This window comes from Bombina bombina, chromosome 1 (assembly GCF_027579735.1).
Source record: "Bombina bombina isolate aBomBom1 chromosome 1, aBomBom1.pri, whole genome shotgun sequence".
NCBI lineage: Eukaryota > Metazoa > Chordata > Amphibia > Anura > Bombinatoridae > Bombina > Bombina bombina.
The window spans coordinates 261,897,972-261,912,836 of NC_069499.1; the positions used below are offsets into that span (position 1 = coordinate 261,897,972).

Below are 14,865 nucleotides of genomic sequence, written 5' to 3' on the forward strand. Positions count from 1 at the left end.
ATGAACTGATTGGGGATATTAAAGGTATTGATTATAACTTTAAAAGTGCTATTCATTACTTTTGCAGCACTAACATTGGTAGCATATTACAGCATCATGTAACTATATTATTGAAATAAAGAAAATATATACATTTTTTCTATACAGCTGTGATTGCATATATAACTGTAGCAGTCACCAAACCAATAAAGCAGTTATTCTCAGTCACTTTAGAGATACCACCCAAAGTAAGTGACCATTGATTATCTTGAACTCCTACTACTCTGCCCTTAATTTCCATAAGCAACACTACTTCTCTACTCTTATCTCTAATCTTTCTTCAAACCCAAAACGTTTGTTCTCCACTTTCAATACTCTTCTCTGCCCTCCCCCACCTCCTAATACAACTTCTCTGTCAGCTCAAGACTTTGCCAACCACTTCAATAACAAAATCAACTCCATCAGAAATGAAATCAGCTCTCAACATAATTCCATTCTCTCACCCCCTCAAATGCTCTCAATCAACCACAACCCACATAACCTTAAACTTAGCTCATTCTCCCATGTCACTGAGGAAGAAGTTTCGGCACTTATACTGCGCTCTCACCTCACTACCTGTCCCCTTGACCCTATCCCCTCACAGCTACTCCCCTCCCTCTCTGCCACCCTTACCCCTATACTCACACACACTTTCAACCTCTCCTTCAGCACCGGTATATTTCCCTCATCGCTGAAACATTCACTGGTCACACCTATCCTTGATCCTACCTCCCCATCCAACTACCGCCCTATTTCCCTCCTCCCTCTTGCATCAAAGCTTCTCGAAAAACTAGCTTATGCACGCCTTTCCCATTTCCTTACAATAAACTCCCTCCTTGACCCATTGCAATCTGGATTTCGTCCCCATCACTCCACAGAAACAGCAATTGTTAAGGTTACCAATGACCTACTTACAGCAAAATCAAAAGGCCACTTCTCTCTGCTTATTCTCCTTGATCTGTCTGCAGCCTTTAACACTGTTGACCACCCTCTCTTGCTCCAAACCCTCCAATCCATCGGCATATGTGACACAGCCCTCTCGTGGCTCTCTTCTTACCTGTCAAACCGTATCTTTAGTGTAGCCTTCTCTGGGGCCTCCTCTGCCCCGTCACCACTTTCTGTCGGAGTACTGCAAGGCTCTGACCTCGGTCCCCTTCTCTTCTCAATCTACACGTCATCACTAGGTTCCCTAATAAAGTCCCATGGTTTACAATATCATTTGTATGCCGACGACACCCAAATCTACTTCTCTGCACCAGACCTTTCTCCTTCCTTGCTAACTCGTGTCACTAACTGTCTTTCTCACATCTCCAACTGGATGTCCTCTCACTACCTCAAGCTAAATCTCTCCAAAACTGAGCTCCTTATTTTCCCCCCTTCTTCAAAACTCTCCACCCCCAATCTCTCTATAACTGTTGACAACTCCATCATTACCCCTACCCTGCATGCCCAATGTCTCGGGGTCGCATTTGACTCAGATCTTTCTTTCACTCCTCACATTCAGTCCTTGGCTAAAGCCTGCCGCTTCCACCTTAAAAACATCTCTAAAATTAGACACTTCCTTACACAAGACACAACTAAGATTTTAATCCACTCTCTTATCCTCTCCCGCCTCGATTACTGCAACTCTGTCCTCTCTGGTCTCCCCACCTACCGCCTAGCTCCTTTACAATCCTTAATGAATGCCTTTGCCAGACTCATCTTCCTTACAAGTCGCTCTTCATCTGCTGCACCTCTCTGCCAATCTCTTCACTGGCTTCCTCTTGCCTCTAGGATCAAACACAAAATTCTCACTCTGACATACAAAGCCCTCAACTGCACTGCTCCCCCCTATATCTCAGATCTTGTCTCCAGATACTCTCCTTCCCGTCCCCTTCGCTCTGCTCAAGACCTCCTACTCTCCTCTTCTCTTGTCACCTCATCACACTTTCGTTTACAGGACTTCTCCAGACTGGCTCCCATCTTGTGGAACTCTCTGCCTCGCTCCACAAGACTCTCTTCTAGTTTTAAAAGCTTCAAGTGCTCCCTAAAGACTCTACTGTTCAGGGATGCATACAACCTACGCTAACCTTACTTTATACCAGTTCCTCTCCTCCATTGCTATCCCCTGAACCCCCCTAGCATGTAAGCTTAAGAGTCCAGCTGTTTGTTGATCACCTTCTCAAGAGCTGACTACAACAGTGCAACTCTTGGCAGGGCCCTCTACCCATTTGATCCCTATAACTGGTTTTTTTTTACTCCGCCTTTGTTAATAGTGCTGCAGAATCTGTTGGCGCTCTACAAATAACCAATAATAATAATAATAATTAATATCCACATCCTAGGCCATTCAAAGGGATAGTACACCTTTCCTTACTTATTTGAATACCTATTCTTAAATCTAGCATAATTTGCTTGTGATTTTAATCTTACCATACAATAAGTAAGGAAAATTACAGCTAAACACAAACACAGCAGAAATGTAAAAACAGCCCTGGTCCTTAGTAAGAAAATGGAAAAAGGGTCTGTTTACTAAGGGGTTAAAGGGACATTCCAGTCAAAATATAAATGCACATAGTTGAATTACATTTTTGAATAGAAATATTTGCATTATACATGTACTGGCAAAAATGCTTCTAGTAAAAGTTATCACTGTTTTAGTCTTAGCATTTTTTCTCTTCATGTGCATGTGAAGCATAATTATTATTATTATTCTTCTTTATTTATGAAGCGCCCACAGATTCCGTAGCGCTCTTCATAGGTAACAAAGATAAAAGGACAGTACAATATGAGACACCAGACAAAATTTAACAAACAAATACAGGAGGAATTGGGAGCCCTGTTCCCGTGGGAACTTACAATCTCGGTGCACCATTATTTTAAATACTGCAGTTGCTCAGAGCATTAGTGAGGCTTGTATCATGTCAGCAACGAACACACTGAGTCTTTGCCAGATGGTATAAGCACCTTAGGCTCTCTGTCAAGTGCTGTGTTCAAAATGCTGGTGCACGGTGCATACTTAAATACACTTTTGAAACAGCTATATCTTTTACCAGAAGCATTTTTGCTAATGCATGTATATTACAAAAATGCTTCTATTCAAAACTGAAATGCATCCAGGTGGATTCCAATTTTGGATGGAATGCCCCTTTAAGTGAACAGCAGCCCACAGGCTAAGTATCAAATTGATATGGCCACTGGTAATTTGTAACTACAATAAAATTGTATAAACAGGTCAATTATAATTTTTTTCATGATAAATAACATATGTGAATTTCATTGTGATTCACACATAGGGGCATATTTATCAAGCTCGCCGGAAAAAGAGGTTATGAAGCAGAGGTCTGCTGCTCCATAACCTGTCCGCCTGTTCTGAGGCCGCGGACAGAAATTGCCAGAAATCAACCCGATCAAATACGATCGGGTTAAGTGACACCCCCTGCTAGCGGCCAATTGGCAGCGAATCTGCAGGGGGCGGCATTACACCAGCAGTTCACAAGAACTGCTGGTGCAATGGTAACTGCCGAGAGTGTATGCTGTCGGCATTTATCGATGTGCATTCAGATAGCAGATAAAATTTTAAACAACTTTACAATTTACTTTGATATCCTAATTTGCTTTGTTCTCTTGGTATCCTTTGTTAAAAAGCATGCCTAGATAGACTCTGAAGCAGCAATTGGTGGCTGCACAGCTGGCTCACAGTAGTGCACTACTGCAAATGTGATAATATAATTAAATTGAAACATTGTTTTAAATCATATGCTCTATCTGAACCATGAAAGAAAAAGTGTGGGTTTCATGTCATTTAAACTATGGACAGCCAACTTCCTGACATTTTACAATCCTTAAACAGCTGGACTTAAATGTATTATTATTAAACACACAAATAATAATATACTTCCTAAAAAGGTGCTTTCACGGATACCGGGCTGCAGGGGTTAAACTCCTACCCCCTGTTGTTTCTCAGCGGTTTTGGGTTCCTCAGAGCAACCACAATCTCCCAGAGCTTTGGTTTCCCTTGTTTTCATCTGTACACCTGATCTTGAAAGAGCTGGTCTCTGACCGACCTATCCCTCTCTGGCAGGCTGGGCTCCAACTACCAGCTGCCCGCCGCATCCAGCAACCTCCGTGCACCTTTACCTCCGGCCTCCTCAGAGGCCCCTAGTCCCAGAGTTCTGCTCTCTTGGGGATTGGAACCCCTTGGGGAGGGCAAGAGATGGCCCAGTTGCCAGAGGTGAGCTTCAGTGAGAACCGGGATTTCAGAGCCCTATTCAGCAGACTGCCCTTCCACTGGCCTGCCGCATCAGCTCGGATTCCTGGTCTTCTTTGTCTCAGGTTGCTCCAGTCGTCCTTTGCCCCAAAGCTCCACTCTTTTAAGGGATTAGTTCCCTATGGGAAGGGCAAGAGGTATGGTGATTGCCGGAAGGGAGCTCCCTTGGGAACCGGGGGTCCCAGACCCCCCTTCAACATCCCTTTCCCAGTGGCCTTCCCGGTGTACATTTGGTTGCCCATAACTTTAGAGCCGCGCCATGGATCAAGGTGCTTTTTGGAGTATAATAACTCAAGACCCAGGGCTTTTCAACGACAGGGCTTTTGCCACCACTCCCCCAGGATCACTCCAAATACACCATCTCTAAACTGCTGGACAGTGGGGGCCATGGGACATTATGGAGGCGCTAACCTGTCTGGAGGGGTGGGAATTGCGGTAGATGGGAGGGGGACTACTGGTAAAGCTCTTACCAAGATCAATTTGTGTATAAAATGTTGTGTGTTTTTCCCAATTAAAGGTACTTCGTGTTATCACATGAATGCTAGTCTGTCTAGTTATTTGGGTGGGCTCTGCTAGAGTCCCTTCCTCCGCTACATAACGACAGGTTCCAGGCATCAGGAGGATCCATTGGCGGAGCTACCCAGTCAGAGTAGCTGGAATGCATCACAGTGGTGGCAGGGGTGGGATTCTTCCGATTACCTGGAACGTCCAAACCACCACATGAAGTCCTTGCCAGATGGAAAAATATCAAAGGCTCCGGAAGGACGAACTGCAGAGCTTACGGCAAACCAGAGGAGGAGTAGCTTGTTCCAAGACAAAGACTGCCCTCGTAGCTGAGCTTATGGAAGGTGATCAGGCTAATGATCTGGCGGGTGGGTCGCATGATGGCCAAGGCATTAGCCAGCCCAGTACCGTCTCCACCCCGGAGACTACCATGTAGGATCTCCAGAGACAGATCCAGTGGCAACTGGACCTCTATGGATCTAACCCCCCTTCCCGAGGAGATTGTTACTCAGGTCATTGCCGACGCCACTAAGGTACATTTGATGGAGCTACAGAAGTCTATGGGGGGTTGTACCAGATCCCCTGGCTTCCCTGACTCTACCCAAGAAGCTACCCCATGCCACCTTCTAGGCTTTCCAGGATGATGGGGCAGAGGAGATCAACCGCTACCTTCAGCTTTTTGAGACACAGTGTCGGTTGCAGGGGGTTGCCGATGCCGACCAAGTCACTATCCTGCTCTTGAAACTGGCTAGTCGGGCTTTAGAGACTTTCCACACCATCCCCTCCGAAGACCAAGTCAATTACGACCGGGTGAGGGAACACATCCTTGCCCGCTATGGACTCACGCCGGAGGCACACCGGCTAAAATTCCAGGAGCTTCAGAGACAAGAGGGGCAACCATACACCGAGTTTGCCCACTGGTTAGCCTGGTCCCTGGACTCTTGGATCACCGGTTGCCATATAACCACCTTGTCAGAGGCGGTACAGCTCATCCTTCTGTGGCAGTTTTAAAACAGTGCTCCGGCAGAGATACGGGACTGGGTGAAAGATAAAAGACCCAACAATGCGGACCAAGCAGCCACCCTGGCCGAACAGTATGTAGATGCCCGGTGCCAGGTTGCCCCAGGACCACAGCCTGTAAATCGCTCTGCTTCCACCCAGTGGGTCCTGCCAACTATGCGGAATGGCCAGATGAAGAGGTTGGCATCCTGCATGAGGTTGGCCTTGTAATTAAAGATAATCACCAGCATCATCGGCAGGATGTCTGGGTCAATGGGCAGGCGGCTCAGGGACACTGGAGCCACTGTCTCCCTAATCCAACCCCACCTAGTTCCCAAGGAGAACCCTTGCTGTCTGGGTAGTCAGAGGTGCCATCCTGGAGGTCCCCACGGCCTGGGTACACTTGAACTGAAAAACAGGCTCCCGTGATGTGGAAGGGGGCGTTATGCAGCAGCTCCCTGCCGAGGTCCTATTGGGAGACGACCTTGGTCACCTTGTCTCAGCCTTCATGGGGAATACCTCCCCAAATACATGCCCAGTGACCAGATGCCAGCAGGCCAGACGCCAAGCCATCACACCGACTCCAGGGACCCAGGTGAGACATTATGCTCTGACTCCAACCTTACCCCCGACCTTCCGCTCTGACTACCCCCCTAGCCCCAGACCGACCCTCCTGGGCGTCCCCCTCCAACTTTGCCTAGGAGACCCTGAACGACCCAACCTTAACCCCCTACAGAGATCAGGTGGGTACTGACCCCCAGAGCTCCGAGAAAGAGCGGCTCCAATGGGAAAGGGGGCTCCTGTACTGGATCTCCCGAGAGGAAAAAGGGACTGGTGCCCAAACATCAGCTGGTTGTACCGAAGAATTTCGGTCCGACCTACTGAAAATAGAATACGACATTCCCCTAGCTGGTCACTTAGGAAAGGCCAGGACCCACCACTGCTTGACCCAAACCCTTTTCTGGTCAGGAATTACAGTAGATAATAGAGAATACTGTAAATCTTGTGAGGTGTGCCAGAAAGTAAGGAAAACAGGGGATCATACTAAAGCCCCCCTACACCCTCTGTCTATTATTGACGAACCCTTTAGCAGGGTTGCAATGGACATAGTGGGGCTGTTAGCCTGGCCCAGCCCATCAGGGAAAAGGTACATCCTTACAGTAGTGGACTATGCCACTCGATACCCGGAGGCAATCCTCTTGGCTAATATCCAGGTGGAGACCGTAGCAGATGCAATGCTCCGGATATTCACCAGGGTAGGCTTCCCCAGGGAAGTAATTTCCGACCAGGGAACATCGTTCACTGCGAAAATCACTCAGCAGTTATGGAGATTGTGCGGGATCAAACCCCTGCACAGTGCCCCCTACCATCCCCAGATGAATGGGCTATGTGAGCGGTTCAATGGGACCCTAAAGCAGCTGCTTAGGATGTTATCGGCCACTCACAAGGACTGGGAAAGATTCCTGCCACACCTCCTCTTTGCATACAGAGAGGTGCCCCAGGAACCCACAGGTTTCTCTACCTTTGAATTAGTGTATGGCCGGAAGATAAGGGGACCCCTTGACTTAGTAAGAGCCCACTGGGAAGGGACTATAAGGGGGGAAGAACACTGTGTTGTGGAGTACGTTCTCCAACTCAGGGACCGACTGAAGGACCTCGCTGAACAGGTGCGAGAGAGCCTTCATGTCGCCCAGCGTAAACAAAAGAGTTGGTACGACTGGAATGCTCACACCCGCACCCTGTCAGTAGGACAGAAGGTCCTCACCCTGAAGCCTGTCAAAACAGGCAAGCTACAGGCCTCCTGGCACCACTTACTTGGTAGCCAAATGCTCAGATGACCGGGTCCGCCGGACCTTTCATATGAACATGATGAAGGCATATGTAGAAAGGGTCGAGAATGTGGCTGCTATCTGTGCTCCGGGGGTGGAGAACTTTGAGAGTCTTTCAATGCCGGAGCTCCCCGGACCCACTGACACCCCCCAAGAAGTGACCGACATACCCCTAGACGAGAGGTTAGGGACTGAGCAGAGAAAGCAAGTCTGGCAACTCCTGGAAAAGAGAAGAGATATGTTCTCTACTGTCCCTGGGTACAACACAATGGCCGTACACTGAGTGGAGACCCCAGAACAGGCTCCCCTGTGACAAGTAGCCTACAGGGTCTCAGAAGCAGTAAGGGACAGCATGCACTGTGAGCTTCAAGGAATGTTGGACCTAGGTGTAGTTGAACCATCCAACAGTCCCTGGGCCTCCCAAGTGGTGCTGGTATGAAAAAAGGAAGGAACTACCCGGTTCTGTATTGACTACCGTAAGCTCAATGACAGAACCACCACTAACGCCTACCCTATGAACCAAGTCGATGACCTATTAGACAGAATCACCTGCGGCCACTTCCTGACCACCCTCAACCTCAGCAAGGGATACTGGCAGATCCCTCTAGACCTTGAGCCCGTCCCCAAGTCTGCCTTCATCACCCCCTTTGGCCTCTACCAGTTCAAGGTTATGCCTTTTGGGATGAAGAATGCACCAGCCACCTTCCAAAGGATGGTGGATCGCCTGATGGATGGCCTCCAGGACTATGCCTGAGCATACCTGGACGACATCACCATCTATAGCGACACCTGGGAGGACCATCTGGCCCACCTAGACATTGCTTTAGATCGCCTCAGAGCCGCCTGACTGACCCTGAAACCTGACAAGTGTACCATCGGGCGCTCGGAGGGCCAGTATCTGGGCCACTGAGTGGGCTGCGGAAAGCAGTGGCCAAAACCACTCCCCGGACCAAAACCCAAGTCCTAGCTTTTCTAGGGACCGCTGGTTACTTGTCCCCATTGACAGTGCCCTAGCCAAACCCCTGACCGACCTGACCCATAAGCGACTACCTCGACAGGTCCTGTGGTCCCCAGAATGTGAAACTGCCTTCCAGAGTCTTAAGTCTGCCTTAATCTCTGCTCCAGTACTGGCTGCTCCTAACCCCACCAAACGTTTTTCTGTCCTCACAGATGCCTCCATGTTCAGACATTATGGAGGTGCCAATGCCAACCTGTCTTGAGGGGTGGGAATGGTGGGAGATGGGCGGGGGGACTGATAAAGCTCTTATCAAGATCAATTTGTGTATAAATGTCTTGTGCTTTTCCCAAAAAAAAGTACTTTGTGTTTTCACCTGAATGCTAGTCTGTCTAGTTATTTGGGTGGGCTCTGCTAGAATCACTTCCTCTGCTGCATAGAGGCAGGTTCTAGGCATCGGGAGGATCCATTGGTGGAGCTACCCAGTCAGGGTAGCTGGAATCTATCACAGGTGCTGTGCCACATGTGATTTAGGTAAGGTTGCAGGGTACCCTCATTTTCTATTTTCCCCTTTCTAGGTCTCTTTTGAGATTTGGCCAGGCCAGCACACATTTTTATTTTTGCCTTTCCCTGGGGCCACAAAAACTATAGCACATATTCTCAGTCCTGCTTTTTCCCCAGGCTGCAAAGACTAGTTCGGATGGTCACATGAGGCCCTTGGGCCGCCAGTTGGCCATCCGTGCTTTAGACCTAAACCATTCCCACAACCTCACTCTAAAGTTCACTCCATTAGTTCAGTTTCCTTTTCATAACCTGTCAATCTAGCATGTCTTCCTATTGAAAACAGTTGTTATTTGCTATTGTTAGAATTCTAGCAGGGTAAACTAATTATATTTGTTTGTGCAAACAGTTCTACATACTGTACACAGATATTTGTACCAGGCACACACATTTCCCAACCCTTGATATGGAATAAAACATGAGATAATTTAAGTTATTACAAAAGTATTGTTTGTTAGAAAGATATTGAATTTCTATTGAAACTGGACTGCTTCCAAATGAGATAGCCAAACAGCACATATTTTCCATTAAAAATGAGACAGAGTAGGACTTTTTTCTTTCCCTCCATTCAACTTTTTTTTTTTTTACGTCCTCATGAATTTATTCTCACACTGCTTTCATCTCTCCTAACACTTCCCTCAGTCACACTCTCTCCCTATACCTCTCCTAACACTTCCCTCCCCACCTCTCCCAAGATGTCCAACACTTCCCTCAGTCACTACCTCTCCCAACACTTCCCTCAGTCACTACCTCTCCCAACACTTCCCTCAGTCACTACCTCTCCCAACACTTCCCTCAGTCACTACCTCTCCCAACACTTCCCTCAGTCACTACCTCTCCCAACACTTCCCTCAGTCACTACCTCTCCCAACACTTCCCTCAGTCACTACCTCTCCCAACACTTCCCTCAGTCACTACCTCTCCCAACACTTCCCTCAGTCACTACCTCTCCCAACACTTCCCTCAGTCACTACCTCTCCTAACACTTCCCTCAGTCACTACCTCTCCTAACACTTCCCTCACTAGCTCTCCCTGTACCTCTCCTAACACTTCCCTCAGTCACTACCTCTCCCTATACCTCTCCTAACACTTCCCTCAGTCACTACCTCTCCTAACACTTCCCTCAGTCACTACCTCTCCTAACACTTCCCTCAGTCACTACCTCTCCCTATACCTCTCCTAACACTTCCCTCAGTCACTACCTCTCCCAACACTTCCCCCAGTCACTACCTCTCCCTATACCTCTCCTAACACTTCCCCCAGTCACTACTTCTCCCTATACCTCTCCTAACACTTCCCTCCCTACCTCTCCCAAGTTGTCCAACACTTCCCTCAGTCACTACCTCTCCCTATACCTCTCCCAACAGTTCCCTCCCTACTTCTCCCAACAGTTCCCTCCCTACCTCTCCCAACAGTTCCCTCACTAGCTCTCCCTGTACCTCTCCTAACACTTCCCTCAGTCACTACCTCTCCCAACAGTTCCCTCCCTACCTCTCCCAACACTTCCCTCAGTCACTACCTCTCCTAACAGTTCCCTCACTAGCTCTCCCTGTACCTCTCCTAACACTTCCCTCACTAGCTCTCCCTATACCTCTCCTAACACTTCCCTCAGTCACTACCTCTCCTAACACTTCCCTCACTAGCTCTCCCTGTACCTCTCCTAACACTTCCCTCACTAGCTCTCCCTATACCTCTCCTAACACTTCCCTCACTAGCTCTCCCTATACCTCTCCTAACACTTCCCTCAGTCACTACCTCTCCCAACACTTCCCCCAGTCACTACTTCTCCCTATACCTCTCCTAACACTTCCCTCCCTACCTCTCCCAAGTTGTCCAACACTTCCCTCAGTCACTATCTCTCCCTATACCTCTCCCAACAGTTCCCTCACTAGCTCTCCCTGTACCTCTCCTAACACTTCCCTCAGTCACTACCTCTCCCTATACCTCTCCCAACAGTTCCCTCCCTACCTCTCCCAACACTTCCCTCAGTCACTACCTCTCCTAACACTTCCCTCACTAGCTCTCCCTGTACCTCTCCTAACACTTCCCTCACTAGCTCTCCCTATACCTCTCCTAACACTTCCCTCACTAGCTCTCCCTATACCTCTCCTAACACTTCCCTCACTAGCTCTCCCTATACCTCTCCTAACACTTCCCTCAGTCAATACCTCTCCCTGTACCTCTTCCAAAACTTCCCTCAGTCACTACCTCTCCCTATACCTCTCCTAACACTTCCCTCAGTCACTACCTCTCCCTGTACCTCTCCTAACACTTCCCTCAGTCACTACCTCTCCCTGTACCTCTCCTAACACTTCCCTCAGTCACTACCTCTCCCTGTACCTCTTCCAAAACTTCCCTCAGTCACTACCTCTCCCTGTACCTCTCCTAACACTTCCCTCAGTCACTACCTCTCCCTATACCTCTCATAACACTTCCCTCAGTCACTACCTCTCCCTGTACCTCTTCCAAAACTTCCCTCAGTCACTACCTCTCCCCTGTACCTCTCCTAACGCTTTCCTCACTACTTCTCCCTGAACCTCTCCTCACACTTCCCTCACTACCTCCCCCTGCTCTTCTTCTCACACTGTCTTTCCCTTTTCTGACTCTCTCCCGTATCTTTTTTTTGCCCTCCCTACGGTCTCAGAGCGGGCCGGTTAGCTGTTCAGGATTGGCTGTCCCAAGACACGTGTCGGCGCCCCAGCTCTGCTGCAGTTAGAGTACGGAGTCCGCAGGACAGAGTGTGAGCCCCGGGATAGCGAGGCCACTAAATAGTGCGGCGTCCCAGACGTGCTAGTCTTGTAACGGGTGAGTCTATCTTCTATAAAACAATTTTTGAGAAATAGAAATGTGTAAACTTCTCACACCGCTCTTATTATTCTTTCGTGTTCTTAATGTATACGGCGCACTCCCTGTTCTGCTGAGTGTTTCCCGTATAAGCTCTCTTCTTCCTGGATCGATATATCCAGTTTTCTCCCTCTATACTGGGTGCATATCTATGTATTGTTCCTATAGCCACTTACCCAGGTTTTATCAAGCACTAGCTGTATATTATATGTACCCTTCACTCCCTGGGATACTATACTGTTATTTGTCGTGTCCTGCCTTTCCTCGAGCGCTTTGAAGTAACATTAGTGAGTGTTCCAAATTCTTTTTTTCTTGAGAAGGTGCTGCATGTATGTATAAGCTTTGGGAGGATTTAGTAATTAATACTTCTAGTATTGAAAGCATTTGCATTAATTTGGATTTCAATTTCTGTATGAAATCACATTACACATATATGGTTTACATAAGCACCTCTATAGTGATTTTGATGTCACAATTTCATAATTTATTCGGACTGTGGTAATTTTGGCTTCTGCAGAGCTTGTCATTGATTGAATGTATCCTGGAACATTAGGTATTCAGTTAGTGGAAATGCACAAAATACAGCCTCAGTTTTATTAACCTCTCTATGTAATTGAATTAATAAGTGTGTAGTACACCAGCCAGCATGGCATTGACATGCATTTTTACAGACCGTGTTTATTAAGAAATGCAATTTATTACTATGCCAACATTTTGCATAAACGCTTGATACATTGTTTATATAAATAAGGTGTAAAACAGTTTTTTAATGTCTGTAAATGTCAAGGAAATGCAAATAATGCATTAACCTCACATCATCACTTGCATTAATACATTTAAGATGTTTTTTTTGTTTTGTTTTGGGGTAAATAAGAGGTTATATTTGTTGAAGGCAAGTACCTACTTTTTTTCCCCTATTTTGTTATTTAAAGAGGGAAAAGAAAAAAAAAGACAAAGTAAATTTTTGAAAATAGAAGTGATCTTTTAAAATGAAATGTTCTATCTGAATCATGCAAATGTAAAAGGACAGCCAACTTAAATATTAAAACTTTTATGATTCAGATAGGGCATGCAATTTTTAAACAATTTTCCAATTTACATTTATCATCACGTTTGCTTTGATCTCTCGATATTCTTTGATGAAAGCTAAAACTAATTTCTAAGTTGTTTAAGGCCGCCTCTTATCTAAGTGTATTTTGACACTTTTTCACAGTTAGACACTTTAACATTGTGCTCACTCCCGTGAAGTTATTTGAGTCAACACTGATTGGCTAAAATGCCAGTCTGTCAAATTAACTTAGATAAGTGGGCAGTCTGCAGAGGTATTCACAGATGTTAAACGTGTATTATTATAACTGTTCGTTATGCAGACCTGGGGAATGGGTAATAAAGGGATTATCTATATTTTTAAACAATTTATTATTATTATCAGGTATTTGTAGCGTGCCAACAGGTTCCGCAGCTCTATAAACATGGGTGGTATATAAAAAAAACCATTACAGGGATCAAATGGGTGAAGAGTCCTGCCGAGAGTTGCACTGCTGTAGTCGTCTCTTATGAAGGTGGACTACAAACAGCTGGGCACATAGGCTTACATGCTATGGGGTTTAAGGGGATAGCAGTGGAGATAGGAGGTTAGTGTAGGTTGTAAGCGTCCCTGAATAGAAGAGTCTTCAATAAACAGACGGCTGCTGACGGCATTTGGGTCTTTTCGGATTTCTTTTTGTGAAAGTGCAACAAACTAATATCTGGATTTGTACAAATCTTAGTGTATTGCCCATTCACAAGAAGAAATCTAGCTCCAAAAAGAACCAAATGCCACGAGCCGCCACCTTCTGCATTCAGCAGCTAATGAACCTGCACTTTTTTAAGAATTTCTCAACTCCAGTCCTCGGGTACCTGTAACAATCAAGGCCTAAGCAAAATCTCAGTCACTGTGACTGACTCATATAAATAACGCTATACAGGGAGTGCAGAATTATTAGGCAAATGAGTATTTTGACCACATCATCCTCTTTATGCATGTTGTCTTACTCCAAGCTGTATAGGCTCGAAAGCCTACTACCAATTAAGCATATTAGGTGATGTGCATCTCTGTAATGAGAAGGGGTGTGGTCTAATGACATCAACACCCTATATCAGGTGTGCATAATTATTAGGCAACTTCCTTTCCTTTGGCAAAATGGGTCAAAAGAAGGACTTGACAGGCTCAGAAAAGTCAAAAATAGTGAGATATCTTGCAGAGGGATGCAGCACTCTTAAAATTGCAAAGCTTCTGAAGCGTGATCATCGAACAATCAAGCGTTTCATTCAAAATAGTCAACAGGGTCGCAAGAATCGTGTGGAAAAACCAAGGCGCAAAATAACTGCCCATGAACTGAGAAAAGTCAAGCGTGCAGCTGCCAAGATGCCACTTGCCACCAGTTTGGCCATATTTCAGAGCTGCAACATCACTGGAGTGCCCAAAAGCACAAGGTGTGCAATACTCAGAGACATGGCCAAGGTAAGAAAGGCTGAAAGACGACCACCACTGAATAAGACACACAAGCTGAAACATCAAGACTGGGCCAAGAAATATCTCAAGACTGATTTTTCTAAGGTTTTATGGACTGATGAAATGAGAGTGAGTCTTGATGGGCCAGATGGATGGGCCCGTGGCTGGATTGGTAAAGGGCAGAGAGCTCCAGTCCGACTCAGACGCCAGCAAGGTGGAGGTGGAGTACTGGTTTGGGCTGGTATCATCAAAGATGAGCTTGTGGGGCCTTTTCGGGTTGAGGATGGAGTCAAGCTCAACTCCCAGTCCTACTGCCAGTTTCTGGAAGACACCTTCTTCAAGCAGTGGTACAGGAAGAAGTCTGCATCCTTCAAGAAAAACATGATTTTCATGCAGGACAATGCTCCATCAC

General features: G+C 46.6%; 1 pseudogene; it reads left to right on the forward strand.

Annotated features, from left to right (window-relative positions):
• The first annotated feature begins 11,493 nt into the window (after positions 1-11,493).
• Positions 11,494-14,865, forward strand: part of LOC128657570 (syntaxin-binding protein 6-like) — a 234,732-nt pseudogene continuing 231,360 nt past the window's right edge.